Below are 13332 nucleotides of genomic sequence, written 5' to 3'. Positions count from 1 at the left end.
CTCTGTATTTCAAATACTAGGTTACACAGTAGTGACCTGATCATTTAGGCTAATTTTGGGCGAGGGTTCAATCTTACCTCCTTGTCTTGCTTATCTGATTCCCTGGTTCCAGCTCTGTGGCCATGCTGGGGATTCACAGTAGCGTTAAAACCTAGGCCTGTGCTGATTCAGGCTGGACCAATGCCATCTCCTTGACCAGCTGCAGCTGTTTGTTGAGTGCCTGCCTTGTGCCAGGCTCCATGCTCTCACTGGGGATACAGTGGTGACAAAATAGTGTGGCCGCTACCGTCCTGGAGCTCACGTGTTTAAGGAACCACACAATAACCATACAATTGCAGTGATGGTGTGTGCTGTAAACAAGAAGCACAGAGGTTGAGAGCACATGCACAGGGGATCTGACCTGGTTTGCTCAAAATGGCAAATGCATGGCCGTGATGAGGAACCCAGGCCAGTAGCTGGGGGCTCTAGGCATTAAGAGCAGCAAGTGATCTCAAGTACAAGTTGGGACCAGGTGAAGGGGTCAAGAGTCCACTCACGGACAGCACTAGGGTCCCTGTTATTGGATAAAGTGCAGGACAAGTCCTTCCCTGGACATCTCCCTGCCCCCCTCCCCTGACCTTCCCAAGCTGGAAGGAACTCTTCTAGCCCTTTAATTTTACAGGATATATCATCCGTGTCATTTATTTGGCAGTTGTGCGTTGCTTTGTATTGGAGTAAGTAGTGTGCCTTTCATCCCCTAGAAGACAAGTCTGTTTCCTACACTCTATGTCCCCCAAGTAGGTGACCCTAGATGAAATGCTTGATGGATCAGTTGGCTAATGAAAATGCCTGTGGCATTCAGTTAGTCTTAGAATGTGGGCCTCTTTCTTCTTGCCTCCAAAGCAGCAGATCAACAGAAGGTTCGGAATGAATAACAGTAACACGTAACAGTTCCAAGTGTTCCTTTGTGCTGAAATTTACCAAAGCTTCTGTGGATTGAGGCAGTTAATGGGGGAAATTCTATCAACCTAGGAGTAGTTTAATAGATATTAGCTTGGAATTAAAAGTTCAAGGTAAATTGTCTTTCCTTTATCTACTCACTTTTCTTTCTGCCTGTGTGATTCTATTTCCATTAATAGAGTAACTACCAGCCATGAGCCTTCTGTTTGCTTTGGCCCCTCCTATCTTTCCTTATTTTCTCCATCAGGTTCTCTCCCTTGGCCACTTCTGCTTCCTCTTCTCTTCCATATTTCTCCTGTTCACACTCTTCCTTTTTAAAATGCCATCTTTTTGGACAAACAAAATGGTTCAAAACGTTAAAGGAAAATGAAAAAGAATATTATTTCACTTCCACATTCACCTTGTTATCATTGAGTTTTACCGTCTCTGATCCTCTCTACCATTTCTCCATAGGGGTACATATTTTATATTAATTGTATATACAATTTTGCATTCTATTATATATAACTTTATTACATATTTATTATATACATACATATACATGTAATATACATAATTATAAATGTAATTTTTGGCCGGGTGTGGTGGCTCACGCCTGTAATCCCAGCACTTTGGGAGGCCGAGGTGGGCAGATCACCTGAGGTCGGGAGTTCGAGACCAGCCTGACCAACATGGAGAAACCCCATCTCTACTAAACCCCATCTCTACTAAAAATACAAAATTAGCTGGGCATGGTGGCACATGCCTGTAATTCCAGCTACCAGGGAGGCTGAGGCAGGAGAATCGCTTGAACCTGGGAGGTGGAGGTTGCGGTAAGCCGAGATAGCACCATTGCACTTCAGCCTGGGCAACAAGAGCGAAGCTCTGTCTCAAAAAAAAAAAAACAAAAACAAAAGGTAATTTTTGCATTTTATGATATATGTAGTTTTGTACTTTGTTCTTTTAACTTAATATTCACATTTTTAAATTCAACAAATGCTAACTGAGCTCCTACTATATGCCAGACATTGTTCTAGGGGCTGGGGACACATTCGTGGACAGACCAGCCATAAATGCCTACTGTCATGGGCTTAGGTCTAGTTCATGGAGAAAGACAATAAACATAATACAAACGATGTTAGGAGGTGACAAATGTTATGGAAACAAAGAGTAGGGTGAAAGAAGATTGGGAATATTAATTTATAAAATAGTTTCTTGTGTTTCTACCATTTTCTTTCTTTTTTTTTTTTGAGATGGAGTCTCGCTCTGTTACCCAGGCTGGAGTGCAGTGGCACAATCTTGGCTCACTGCAACCTCTGCCTCCCGTGTTCAAGCAATTCTCCTGCCTCAGCCTCCTAAGTAGCTGGGATTACAGGCACGTGCCACCACGGCCGGCTAATTTTTTGTATTTTTAGTAGAGACGGGGTTTCACCATGCTGTCCAGGCTGGTCTCGAACTCCTGACCTCATGATCTGCCCGCCTCGGCCTCCCAAAGTGTTAGGATTATAGGCATGAGCCACCGCAACTGGCCGTTTCTACCATTTTCTTATGTCCTCAGTTGTATGTTGTCCTTGAGGTTGATGGATTTTAATGTATTGAGAACCTTAGGACTATATAACTTTATTATTATTTTTTTGCTTTGTTTTTCTTTTGAGATGGAGTCTCGCTCTGTCACCCAGACTGGAGTGCAATGGCACAGTCTCGGCTCACTGCAACTTCTGTTTCCCAGGCTCAAGTGATTCTCCCGCCCCAGCCTCCTGAGTAACTGGGACTACAGTCTCCCGCCACCACACCTGGCTAATTTTTGTATTTTTAGTAGAGATGGGGTCTCGCCATGTTGGCCAGGCTGGTCTCAAGTTCCCGACTCGAGTGATCTGCCTGCCTTGGCCTCCCAAAGTGCTGGGATTATAGGCGTGAGCCACCCTGTCTGGCCAGGACTATGTAACTTTAAATCATGAGAAGACGTGGGAGTCATTGAGAGCAAACCCTTCATTTCTGAGGTGAGGAAACAGGTCCAGAGAAAAGAAATGACTTGCTCAAAATCATACTGCCCCCAAGTAGCAAAGCAGGGCTTACATTGTAATTAAAGTGATTTTCATTAATTCTAAAGATGGTTCTTTCAGAATCCTACTATGCCCTTTCCCTATAGTGGGAAATTTAATTTGTGTCTGGCTTTTATTATAAATAATGCTGCAGTGGGCAGCTTTATACCAACAGCATCTTAATGAAAGCAAGTCTGTTAATAAAAACAATAATAATAAGTAATAGAAAATGTTAATATTTACTGAGCTCTTAAATTTTCTGTGCCCTGTGCTAAGCACTCTACATGAAATAACTTACATCTGACAATGAGTACCATTAGTTTCTTCATTTTTTTTTTTTCTTTGAGATGGTCTTGCTTTGTCACCCAGGCTGGAGTGCAGTGGCGTGATCTCTTCTCACTGCAACCTCCACCTCCTGGGTTCAAGTGATTCTCCTGTCTCAGCCTCCCAAGTAGCTGAGATTACAGGTGCACGTCACCACGTCTGGCTAATTTTTGTATTTTTAGTAGAGATGGGCTTTTGCCATGCTGGCCAGGCTGGTCTCGAACTCCTGACCTCAGGTGATCCGTCTGCCATGGCCTCCCAAAGTGCTGGGATTACAGGCGTGAGCCACAGTGCCCGGACACTTTCTTTATTTTATAGATGAGAAAATGAAGGGATTAAAACTTAAGGCTGACCAAGCCCAGGGTCTGACTGTCAGCTTCTATCATATACAACTTTGCGAGTTTGAATATTAAAACAGCAATTGTCAACAAAAATGCCCCAAACTCTCAAATTAAAAGAATAAAAAGCAAATGTCAAAAGCCAAGATAATCAGGTACATACATTTATTTAAGAATTTGCCGAACATTTAAGTTTTACCCAAACTTTTACTGATTATGTTTCCTATGTAATTGTTGCTTTTTATAGCCAAAGACAGTTGGAATTGGCAATTTCCTAAGTTCTACCTATTATTGTAGTCAGTGCTCACAATAACACAGTGAAGTAGGTGATAATTGTGGCTGTTTTATAGATGAGTAGTGTATTATTATTATTATTATTTTTTAAGATGGAGTTTCGCTCTTTTTGCCCAGGCTGGAGTGCAATGGCGCGATCAACCTCTGCCTCCTGGGTTCAAGTGATTCTCATGCCTCAGCCTCCCGAGTAGCTGGGATTACAGGCATGCGCCACCACGCCCTGCTAATTTTTGTATTTTTTTTTTTTTAGTAGAGACAGGGTTTCTCTATGTGTTGGTCAGGCTGGTCTCGAACTCCCGACCTCAGGTGATCTGCCCACCTCGGCCTCCCAAAGTGCTGGGATTACAGGCATGAGCCACCATGCCCAGTCTTAGTGTAGTATTTCAGGTGGAGCTTGGTCACTGAGGGATTTAGTTAATGTTTACAGAAAGGAAAATGGGGTGGGGAAGCAAGGCAGGTGGAATGATTTATGCAAAGCAGGGAGCTAAGACTTGGTCTAGAATCCTGGTTCACCTCCTCGTAGTTATGTAACCTATGGCAAAGTACTTGAACTGTTTGTCCCTCCATTTTCTCATCTGAAAACAGGGAAGTAATAAAATATCTTTCATAATGTTGTAAGGATTGCATTATAAATGGGTAGAAATCACTTTCTATAATACTGGCAGAAACTAAGCAATTGATCAGAGATATTGGTGGTAATAGTTCTTCTGTCATTATATTTCACATTAAATCCTTTTGTCTTCTAATGATGATATTTCTGTAAAACAACAAATCTTTTTTTAATGGCATTGATAAATTAATACACTTTATCAATCTTTTAAAATGTCATTGAAAATTAATGACTATGGACACAATTAAGAATTCTCTTTTTCTTTTCTTTTGAGACAGGGTCCCACCCTGTCGCCCAGGCCAGAGTGCAATAGTGCAATCACGACCCACTGCATCCTTGACCTTGTGAGCCAAAGCAATCCTCCTGCCTCAGCCTCCCAAGTAACTGGGACCACAGGCTCACACCACTGTACTCGGCTAATTTTCCTTTGTTTTTAAATTTTTTCTACATACAGGGCCTCCTCATGTTGCCCAGGCTGGTCTCAAGCAATTCTGGGCTCAAGCAGTCCTCCCACCTTGGCCTCCCAAAGTGCTGGGATTACAGGCGTGAGCCACCACACCTGGCTGGAATTCTCTTTTTCTGTAGGCAAAGATTTAATTCTGATGGTATGCTATGTAAGGTGGGTGGAAAAGCAGAGATGAACTTACCTCTCCATAGGTTTTGGGGTCACAGTGGGGTGAAGCTCAGAAATGAACGGCCCACCCAGCCATTTTTCTCCCTTCCGTTCCTCTGGAGCCATCTATGATTTTATGGCATCTTGTCCCTTCCTTCAGGTGGCGCCCTCCTGTGCCTGTGCCTTTTCCTGATGGAAGGAATGGGATTGTCAGAGCTAAACATGCCAAGTGAGCAGTCCTTCGTGCTGCTGAACCACACCGGGGCTGAAAGAGCTGTTCGTGGAAGGGGTGGCACATTCTGAGCATGCCCTCTTGGATTTTTTTTGCAGCCAGTGAGTCTGTAAATGGAGCCACGGGCTTGGTCTGCAAACTGCTTACAGCATCAGTCAGCATGGTGGGGAACAGCCTATCCCTTGCGAAAAACCTCTCCTCGAGGGTAGGGCTTGGGAAGAAGTGAAGGCGTGCAGAAAATCTTTTCCTCTTCTCCCTATTCAAATCTTGGCAAGAAAGCACACTCTTCATTTCTGTTTCCTGTATCAGCAGCACATTCCCAATTTGAACTTCAAGGCATCGTCCTTGCTTCGTCATACGTCAGCTTTTCCGGCTGCAAACAATTTTGCTTCTCTAGTTGACGAGGACTCTAATAACTCCAGGTGGTGAATGGGCGGTGGGGAATACAGTTCTGTAGAAATACAGCTCTAAAGCAATACAAACACAGAGGGAAAAAATGGGAAGCTTGGCAAGGGGGAAGTGCTGGAATAAAGCATTTTACCTTTATTGACATTGAAGAAACCTCCCTTCAGCTGAACTCCAGAATCATTCAACACTTCATGGTTGAGCTGCACAGCGGAGTGTTATATAGCCTTTAACAGCGATGTGGCTGACATTCCTTTATTAAGGAAGGTTGATAAACTGTGAGGTGGAAAGACAGCAGATTACAATTCAGTAAATGAACCATTTTAATAAAAATATGTGCTGCCTTTATATAGATATAGACAGGAAAAACATTTGGAAGGGTGTCCACATGGTGTGGGTGGTTGGATCATGGGTGTTTATTTTTTCTTTCATTTGCTCATATGTATTTTCAAATTTTTTTGCTGCAATCAATATGTATTACTCATATAATCAGGGTGAATAGTGCATCGGGGCACCTTATTTACTGCTCGGGTCCTCCCTTTTTTTATCCATTCATTCAATATTTAGGGAGGCTCTCCTAGGGGCCAGGCACCATGGCAGGAACTGCAGTGGGCATGGTGATAGCTCTGTCTCTGCCATCACAGCTGACATTGTAACAAGAGGTGGTTTTTGGTTGTTTATTTCTTTGGGTTTTTTTTAGTTAAAACATTTTTAAGCTAAACATGTAAAATAATTAGAGGCTGGGCGCAGTGGCTGGCACCTGTAATCCCAACATTTTTGGAAACTGAGGCAGGAGGATCACTTGAAGTCAGGAGTTTGAGACCAGCTTGGCCAACATGGCAAAACCCCATCTCTACCAAAAATATGAAAAAATTAGCTGAGCATGATGGCGTGTGCCTGTAGTCCCAGCGACTCGGGAGGCTGAGGCAGGAGAATCACTTGAACCTGGGAGGTGGAGGTTGCAGTGAGCCGAGATCGCACCACTGCACTCTAGCCTGGGTGACACAGCAAGATTCTGTCTCAAAAAAAAAAAAAAAAATTAAAAGAATTAGAGTTTGTGATAAGCGCTGTGAAGGAAAAACACCAGTGACATGCTAGGGAATGAGTGAAGGTAGGTGGAGTTCACCTTTGGAAGGGTGATGGGGGGTTCACCTTTGGAAGGGTGATGGGGGAACTGCTTTGAATCCGAAGGCTGACAAACAGCCAAGTGAAGAGACTGGAAAGAGTACTTGAGGTACAGAAGGGAACAGCCAATGTGATGCAGTGGCACCCTTTTTTCTTCCTGCAGGTCACCTGAAGGGTTGGGGAAATGAGACTTGGAGTTGCCCCACTTGTGAGAAATATGTTAGATTTGCAAATGTGACGGAGGCTCATAGATAAACCTTATAACTCAGGGGAAATATGGCTCTAAGGACAGCTTTATGGCTCCTGTGAGATTGGTTAATGTTTTGCTAAATAACAGGAAGGTGTCAGTTTGATTGGTTGCCTTCTTACTTGGGTTCTTTTTGAATAGCGGCTCTGATGTCATCTTTCAATGCTGGATGAGATTCTAGCCCTTCCCAGGGGATTCTCAGGCCTCTGTCCCCTGTCCTCTTCCCCTTTCTTCATTAAATATCCATGGAGTCCTCGTCCCTAAGGCAACACTGGAGTCCCTGACTGTGGTGGAAATGTTTGGAGCTGTCTGTTTTCTAAAGGATTCAGTGTTCATTCATCCTGTGAAAAGGAAGAGAGAAACAGTTGATAGAACTCCCTGAATGTTCAATTGAGGAGTGAGACTGGATACAGAGGCAGCAAAAACTATACTCTAGGTGCTGAAGTGTATTGAAAGATGTCTTTGAGTGAAGGCTGGCAGCAAAATATAGAGTCTTCTCTAAGGACAATTGGGCAATAACAAATCAGGATCTAAAAAATTTTCAGATCCTTTGACCCAGTAATTACAATCCAGGGAGCTTACGCTGAGGTCAGAGTTTTTTTAAAGGGAAAAACAAAGAAAACAAAATGTCTCTAACAAAAGTTAACAGTCAATAATGACATAGTGCTTTGGAGCTTTGAAAGTATTTTCTTATACAGTCTTCATGAGAGCTTCCCAACATTTCCGAGAAGTAGATTGTCTTATCTCCATTTCACAGATAGGGAGCAAAGATCAAGTGAGTGGGTCTAGTTCACTCTGGCAGATTCAGGACCTGAGCTCCAGCTCATGGATGGCTGCCCAGTGGGTTTGGTCAGAAACTCAAGGTACAGCTGGGTGCAGTGGCTCCCAGCACCTTGGGAGGCCAAGGTGGGCGGATCACCTGAGGTCAGGAGTTTAACACCAGTCTGGCCAACATGGTGAAACCCTGTCTCTATTAAAAATGCAAAAATTAGCCGGGTGTGGTGGCTCATGCCTGTAATCCCAGCTACTCACTCAGGAGGCTGAGGCAGGAAAGTCGCTTGAACTCGGGAGGCGGAGGCTGCAGTGAGTGGAGATTGTGTCACAGCCCTCCAGCCTGGGGCGACAGAGCAAGACTCTGTCTCAAATAGATAAATAAATAAAAATACAAAAAAAAGAAACTCAAGGTACAGTGGTGGGAGTCAAAAAAGCATAAGGAGAAAACCAAGACTGAAAACTGTTATTGAGCTTAGTCTGTGCCTAGTTCAGTCCCTAGCATTTTACAAGTTTTCTCTGAGTTAACACAACAAACTTGTGGGGGAAACGGAGGCTTTCAGATGTTGAATAACTTGTGTAAGTTGTAGAGCAGGTTTCAGAGCCTAAGTTACATCCAGAGCATAGACGTGGTTTCAGCTCTGCTGTGTTGCCCTCTGCATTCACAGGAATGCTTTGTAGAAGGAGTGAATACATGAACACATGAATGAACAAATGGATTAGGGAGTTAGAACATGAAAACCAGCTTCTGTGGAAACTTGGACCTCAGGCTCCCCATGGATGACAGGTTCTTTTCCATAGTTCTGCATTTTTTACCTGCAATACAGCAATGCGGTTGCCCAGGCCCCTCCCAGGAGAGTTGCAGCTTCCCCGGAGGCCACACTTCTCCAACACCTTTTGCCTAAAGGCTCTTTTTCCCTAAAGGCTCAACTCATCCCTTGCAAAATACCCAAAGCCAAATGAGTCTAGAGGGTAAACCAGCCATGTAGGATGTGGACCTTTAGCAACTGAAGGAAACTGAGGTATTTCAGTATGATGAAATACTCTGTAGTCATTAAAATGATAGATGTGAGTGTGTAGAAATATGAAAAAGTATTGGGAAAGAGTTGCACATATCTGAAGAAACCAATGAAAGCAATGTGCATTTATTTATTTATTTTTATTTATTTATTTTTTTTTTGAGACAGAGTCTCACTGCGTTGCCCAGGCTGGAGTGCAATGGTGGGATATCGGCTCACTGCGACCTCTGCCTCCTGGGCTCAAGTGATTCTCCTGCCTTAGCCTTCAGAATAGCTGGGAATACAAGCGTGTGCCACCATGTCTGGCTAATTTTTGTATTTTTAGTAGAGACGGGGTTTCACCATGTTGGCCAGGCTGGTCTCGAACTCCTGGACTCAAGTGATCCACCTGCATCGGCCTCTCAAACTGCTGGGATTACAGACGTGAGCCACTGCACCCGGCAAAGCAAGTGCATTTACATGGATAAAGATTGGAAGATAAGAGGAATGAAAACTGTGTAAAAGTATTGATATCACGTGGTGTCACCATCCAGTTTGTCTGCTAAGCCAGGAGCCTCTGGGTCATCCCGACAACCCCAGTCTCCTCTTCCCCCAGATTGAACTTGCAGATTCTGCATCAGGTAGCATCTTAATTCCGATGCCTGTTCTTCATCCTCGCTGCCAGTTTCCTTGAGCAGGCTCTCCTTATACCTCTCCTGGACCCCACAGCAGCCTCTTAACTGCTTTGCTGGCCCTCTGTTCTCCCTACCACTGTAGTCCACATTGGACCCTGTGGTCAGAGTGATCCTGATATAAAACATACCTGATTATGTGTCTCCCTTGGTTAGAAGCGTCTCTTTACTTGTTGTTGCCTTCAGAAGGCAAGTTCAAATTTCTTAGTATGGTGTATGATGTCCTTTACAATCTCAGTGTGTCACAGCACCCCCACAATCCCTGCCAACCCTTGGCCCCCTGCGTTTTCTCCTTGGCCCTTTCCCCTTCCCTTCAAGACCAAGCTAAGAGGTCTCATTCTTTTTTTTTTTTTTTTTTTTTTAAGATGGAGTCTCACTCTGTTGCCCAGGCTGGAGTGCAGTGGTGCAATCTTGGCTCATTGCAACCTCTGCCTCTTGGATTCAAGCAATTCTCCCACCTCAGCCTCCCAAGTAGCTGGGATTACAGAGGCGCGTGCCACCATGTTTGGTTAATTTCTTTCTTTTTTTTTTTTTTTCCAGTAGAGATGGGGTTTCACCATGTTAGTTAGGCCATCTCGAACTCCTGACCCTAAGTGATCTGCCTGCCTCAGCCTCCCAAAATATTGGGATTATAGGTGTGAGCCACTGCACCTGGCCAAAGGTCCCATTCTTTCTGAAGCCTTCACAATTGTCCCAGGGAAAGCTGTTTCCTCTACCCTTCTGAATTACAACGAGTCATGCTTTGTTTTAAGTGCAAGATGACAGCCTGTCCTTTCACTAAACTCTCAGCCCCTCCGGAGCAGGGACTTGGTGTCTTACTCTCCTTCTTCCCAGACCCTCAGCCTGATGCCTAGGACACAGTGCGGGGGGTGGGGCGGGGGGGGGGGCGGCGGTGCAAAAATGTGTGTTGATTGAGTGAATCAATGATTGAGTGAAACCATTTATTCTCTATAGGGTTTTAAAACTGATTTAATAATAAATAAAATTTTCCAAGAAAACAGCACTGAAGGAAAGCCACAGGACCTTGTGAAATTTTAAAAAGTAGACAGAGACAATGCAGTGTCCATAGAAGCTGTGAAGTTGACAGATTGGGTTTGAATCCTGGATCTGTCACATATGGAGTTTCGGTTGCCTCATTTATAAAATGGGCCTGATAATAGTACCATATAGGATGGCTGTGAAAAAGCAAAAGAAGAAAACAAGTCAAGAGCGTAGAGCTTAGTACAGTGCCTGGCACATTGTAAGGACTCACAAAATACAGCTAGCCACAATGCGTAAATCATCATTAAGAGACTAGTGCTCTTATGTAAGCCCTTTTTTTTTTGCATCTTTTTGTTCAATTTTTCAACATAAGTTTTTGAAAGCTTTGCCCTCAGCAAAAATATGATCACATTCATGCAGAATGATGAAGAAAGGATTCTAGAAGAATAAATTCAGCACTTCTTATAGGAGTCTTGTTTTCTGAGCCAGCTCCCTCTTTTAGGGAATTCCCACGTGGGGTAATGGAAGAACTTACTTGTGAGTTCTTGTACATGGCAGGAATGGACCCAGGGCAGCTAAGGAGAAAGGTGCATGTGAGAGGGGTATTCCGTGTTCCTCACGGGACTCATTGTATTTTGTTATTATTATTAGTTTTTGAGACGTGTTTCGCTCGTCATCCAGGCTGGAGTGCAAAGGCAAGATCTCGGCTAACTGCAACCTTCACCTCCTGGGTTCAAGCGACTCTCCTGCCTCAGCCTCCTGAGTAGTTGGGATTACAGGCGCCTGACACCACGCCCAGCTAATTTTTGTATTTTTAGTAGAGATGGGGTTTTACCATGTTGGCCTGGCTGGTCTCGAACTCCTGACCTCGTGATCCACCTGCTTCAGCCTCCCAAAGTGCTGGGATTACAGGTGTGAGCCACTGCACCTGGTCCAGTATTTTATTATTATCACTTCTCAGTGGACTGCTTCTTTGCTGGACTGTAAGCTCCCTAGGCCAGCGTCATGTCTATATTGCTCTCCATAGAGAAAATTACGACCAGTGGATGAAAATTGTTGTGCATCAGATTTTTGCTTACTGTAAAAGAGGTTCCTCACAATCAAAGGCTGATGATTGCAGTAATGAGCTCCCTGTAGTTGGAGATATTGGAGCTGAACTAGATATTCATGTGTTGAAGATAATATGAAAGATTTCTGCTTCTGGTGGGAGATAGGGTTAGAGGTGTGTGGTTACTCAGAGCTCATATCTAAGGGACTGTGCACATGTATGAACTCCTCCTCCTGTTCACATTGAGGACAGTGGTCCATCTGGACCCAGGTTATCAGAGGTTGGATGTCAGTATGTCAGACAAGTGGACCAAGCTTCTTGGATTAGGAGGACTTTTCTATCAGCATCAACATTTGTAAAACATCATCTCCAGCTGGGGGCGGTGGCTCACGCCTGTAATCCTAGCACTTTGGGAGGCTCAGGCAGGTGGATTGCCTGAGCTCAGGAGTTCGGGAGCAGCCTGGGCAACATGGTGAAACCCCGTCTCTACTAAAATACAAAAAATTAGCCAGGCATGGTGGTGTGCACCTGTAATCCCAGCTACTTGGGAGGCTGAGACAGGAGAATCGCTTGAACCTGGGAGGTGGAAGTTGCAGTGAGCCGATATCGCGCCACTGCACTCCAGCCTGGGTGACAGCGAGACTCCGTCACCAAAAAAAAAAATAAATAAATAAATCTCCTTCAGTTTCATTGAAATTGACCAGAATTATAATAGCTACAATATAGAATCCCTGAATCCTCCTGAAGTATGATAATTAAGGTAAAAGTCTGAGGCCTAGGAATGTTGCCCTTAGTGTGTGCCTTGAAAAAGCCACTTCATCTCTCCATGACTCAACACGTTTCTAAGTAATATGCCCACCATGTTACATACCATTTGGTTTCTACATAACTCAAGAGGAAGACAAAAAGGCTAAGGTAAGGGCTGCCCTTCTGTGTTTTGTGGCAAGGAGTGATTTCTTGGCCCCATACAGTAAGGCGCAGATAGTTACCGGAACCTTAGCTCTTTGACTAGAGCTTCGTTCATAATCAGGATTTCATGGATAGGCTCCCTGGTTGCATGAAACTCCTGAAATTTTATGCAAATGTGTGTGCATGTCTGTATTTTCCCGGGGGGAAAAGTCCATACTGTTACAGTATTTTCAGTTGGGCCTGTGACTGCAAAATGTTCATAATCATTTACCTCCATCTTAGTGATCTGCTCAGCTGTCAAACTGAAAACAACCCTGGGAGAGATAACATTGTCATCTTTTCCCCTTTAATGTTAATAAAAAAAATTCAGCTTTATAACAGGATTAGGAGAAGCTAGCTAGATGGGATGTTCTGTTTTTGTCTGTAAAGGGAAAGGGATCATTTATGTTCAAAGAGCTAAAGGGGAATTAGGGAAGTAATTAAGAGGCTGTGCCCTCTGTCACATCCAAGTTTCTGCCCACTAGATATTTTTGCCCAGAGTCGACCCCAGAACAGGGGTCTGATTTATCTGAGAGTGTTGTAAGTGGACTCTAATTTTTGTTCTCAGAATGATCATTTTTCACCTCCCAAGGGCGTCTCCGCGATACCATCGCAGGCGGTAACGGTACAGTCTCCTGGCGCTGGGCGCCTGCCAGGAACACGTGCCGCGCCGGGAATCGCGGGCGAGGCTCAGTACCTGACCCGAAGGGGAGAGGCGCGCCCGCAGCCTAGCGGTTCCAGGCGTG

The 13332-nt window shown here is 44.3% G+C and overlaps 1 protein-coding gene and 1 long non-coding RNA gene across 23 annotated transcripts in view; one reads left to right on the top strand and one right to left on the bottom strand.

Annotated features, from left to right (window-relative positions):
• Window positions 1–13332, top strand: part of CYRIB (CYFIP related Rac1 interactor B) — a 177111-nt gene that overhangs the window by 63520 nt on the left and 100259 nt on the right. The gene's annotated exons all lie outside the window — the stretch shown is intronic.
• LOC134810919 (uncharacterized) lies at window positions 3772–13315 on the bottom strand. Its single transcript, XR_010159676.1, has 4 exons — window positions 13171–13315; window positions 7271–7489; window positions 5174–6052; window positions 3772–4673 (listed from the first exon to the last, which is right to left on the bottom strand). It is a non-coding gene; the product is annotated as an uncharacterized LOC134810919 (long non-coding RNA).

This window comes from Pan troglodytes, chromosome 7, assembly GCF_028858775.2.
Source record: "Pan troglodytes isolate AG18354 chromosome 7, NHGRI_mPanTro3-v2.0_pri, whole genome shotgun sequence".
NCBI classification, from domain to species: Eukaryota; Metazoa; Chordata; class Mammalia; order Primates; family Hominidae; genus Pan; species Pan troglodytes.
Note: the sequence above shows the minus strand (reverse complement) of the source record. Positions and strands in the feature narration are given on the sequence as shown.